Raw genomic sequence first — 3,201 nt, 5'->3', positions numbered from 1 at the left:
ATGTCTGGAATGAACTCCAAAACACCTTAAATCTAGAATCACTTCCATCTATTAATACTTAAAAAAACCTTCTAAAGTCAACTCTGACTGAACGGTGTAATTGCTTTTAACTAGGTACCCTTTAAATTGTATGTTTTTGCTTATGTTATGTATAATGTCTTGTTTGTGTATGTATAGTGTATAGAGATTTGTGGTGTAGGGTGTAATCTTTGTCCTGTCTTTTATGTATTTTTTTTATTTTATGTTTTACTTTTTGGCCGCCTGTCTTGGCCAGGACCCCCTGGGAGAAGAGTTACTGTAACTCAATGGGACTTTTCCTGGTTAAATAAAGTTAAAAACATTTTAGTTATTTGCACTCAAATATTATGAAAGTTGAAATATGAAAGTTCAAGATATTTAATGGAAACCGGTTATGTGAACTTAATAACTGGTAATATTAACCTTAACTGAATGAGTTTTAGCAGATTTCTAGATTCCAGTATGTTTTGCAGTCGGCTATAAGGATCATAAATGTTGAAATTAATTGTTTTTTCGTGTGTTTTTGCACAAGACTAATATGAGAGATGTGTTGGTGTTTAATTTTCTATGATGTTGGGATTTATAGAGGTTTCTTTTGTTGCAGTTTTAGAAGAGTTACCACTGCCAAAAAATGGTTTTATGGGATATTGCAGTGTTTATTATAAATGATTTATTAGTGCACATTGTCACAGGGTGTTGCAATGAGGAATACGATGAGGAAGAATAAGTTTAAAATAGTCTTTAATAGAAATCCACAAATGAAGCAAACGCGCTATCTGTTTCGACCTCACTCTGACCGTCACTACGGTCTAATAGGATGATAACCTTCGTTCCGCCTTCTCTCGAGACCTTATGTAAACAAAGTCATGCCCATGACCCCGGAAGCGGAACGTCACACGCTATAAAAGGTGAGTTAAACTTCCGACTCGTTCTCTTTACCTTTCTCGCCTCTAGAGACCTGGTACAGGTAGGAACCGAATTATATTGTTATTTACCATTCAATTCATCACCCAAGTGGTGCAGGTGCCTTGTGCCCCTGTGAATTGTGGTGTTTTATTTTGTGTATTATTTTTGTTTATCTGTGCAATCACTTAATTCAAATGCTTGAATTGTGATAAGTTTATATTGATATTTGAGGCTAGTTTTCATACTAGCCATTCAATATTTCAATACAAACACTCAATTCATGCTATATGTGCTTATTAATTGAGATTTGTTTTATTGTATTATTCAGATATTCTGAGGCTAGTTTCTAAACATACTAGCCATTCAATATTATGGGTTATTTCTGTTTTCTTTCAGAGTATCCATCAGTAACCTAGTGAATATACTTCATTACAAAATTTTGGTGAGTATTTTCTCCTTTTGGAGCCCTATATCACTGTTCGCAGCTGTTGGGGGTTGATATAGGCCTGCTAAATACGTTCGTGTACTAAGTGCAGGCCTTCTTTGCTTTGTGTGGGCTTGATATACCCTTTACTGCTGTGCGCAGTCAGTGGGATTGTGTGTGGCCTTACCTGGTGTGGGGGTATTATGGCCTCTCATTGCTGCCGATATTGCCAAACAGCAATGGACCCCCGTGATGGACATAGGGAATGCCCTTCATGCCTGGGGATGGCTCATTTAAGAGAGGATGTGGACAATCCCTGCAGTGCGGCTTGTGACCTGCCCAGAGGGGAACGACTTCACCGCGCTAATAGAGTATGCAGTTCTGTACCTGAGCGTGGTAGGAAGAGGGAACGCTCATCGGACAGGCATAGTCATAAGCGTTCTCGCAGGCACTCACATGATCGCCATGAACACAGATCAGGCCATGAGAAAGTGGTGGAAGTGGCTAAACACCCAACTCCTGCTCCACCAGCGGAGGGTGGCAACACAGACACTCAACTACAGATCCTGGCTGCTATTCAGAGTTTAGCACAGAGGATGGACAGAGTTGAAGCTCACCACTCATTTTCACCATCACTACCTTCTGGTCAGGAATGCGTTCCTCCACCTGCGCAGCAGGGTAATCCTGACACTGACGCAGAAAATGCTGATGTATTATCTCTTATTGCTCCCCACTCGCTGGTTGATAATGCACCGCAGGCAGAAGGAGGGAGCCAAGGAGAAGGACTCCATTCAGATTCTGCCGAAGTGGATGACGAATCAACTGGGAAGGATGATTTTCCAGCAAATTCTCTTGTTGCTAGAGTATTTAGTGCAGCAAAAATTCTTTGTTTGCAGCCTTCTGTGTCTGACCCTGCACCTGTTGGGGGTGTCTGGGAAGGCATACCTCAGACCAATTCTCCATCTTACATTCCAGTGGCAGATGATTATACCTCAATGTTGAGGACAGCATGGAAGAAACCATCTCAGAAGCCTCAATTCAATGCAGGCTGCAGACGGTTGGCCAATGCCCGTTACCCAAAAGAAACTGGACTGGGGGACATGCCACCGGTAGAACAAGAAATAGCATCATGGACAACTCTGGGACCAGCCTATGCATCAGCTAACCCTCGCTGTCCCAAGAAGGAGTGTGCAAAAACTGACCGTTTGATCTCACGATCCTTTAATGCCACTGCACGTGCTGCTCGTACAGGCAATGCTTTGGCTATCCTCTTAGCAGCCTTACGGAAAACCGTAAGTTCGGATGACCAGGATTCTAGGAACCTTGTTGATTCTGCTCTGGCAGCCCATTCACAATTGACACGTGATGTGGGGGACGCTATGTCTTCGGCTGTTTTATGTCGTAGACAGATATGGCTGGCACAAACCTCTTTGCCAGAGACCATAAGAAGCGAACTAATGAATTTGCCAGTAATTCCCGGTCACATTTTTAATTCAAATTCTCAGGAGGTGCTGGATAAGGCTGAGCGCTCCATTACAACGAGAGAAGCTGTCCAGCGGGCTTGTCATAAACCAGCTCCAGTCTTCAGACCAAGGTTTCGAGAAACACAAAGACCACAGCAACCTGCTTGGTCTAGACAAATGAGTGGCAATCCTGTTAATGTTCAAGGGCAGAGCTTTCGTGGCCAAAGACAAAATTCTGCCACTTATCCCCAGAGGAGATTTCAGTCCCGTGGGGGAGCCCAACAGAGAGGTTCACGAAAGGGTGCAGGACGTGATGGCGGCCCTGCATAGGGGTCAGGGGCTGACCGTCGACTGTTCCTCCCAACTTTCACGGGCCAGTTGGGAGAGAGT

General features: G+C 43.3%; 1 long non-coding RNA gene across 1 annotated transcript; it reads right to left on the bottom strand.

The window, feature by feature from the left end:
- Positions 1-1,086: 1,086 nt before the first annotated feature.
- LOC309484695 lies at positions 1,087-2,530 on the bottom strand. The gene is made up of 2 exons (XR_014200943.1): positions 1,900-2,530; positions 1,087-1,257 (listed from the first exon to the last, which is right to left on the bottom strand). It is a non-coding gene; the product is annotated as an uncharacterized lncRNA (long non-coding RNA).
- Between the last annotated feature and the right edge of the window lie 671 nt (positions 2,531-3,201).

Source organism: Leuciscus leuciscus (assembly GCF_965113295.1).
Source record: "Leuciscus leuciscus genome assembly, chromosome: 21".
Taxonomy (NCBI): Eukaryota; Metazoa; Chordata; class Actinopteri; order Cypriniformes; family Leuciscidae; genus Leuciscus; species Leuciscus leuciscus.
The sequence above is the reverse complement of the archived record's forward strand: the minus strand, read 5'-3'. Positions and strand labels throughout refer to the sequence as shown.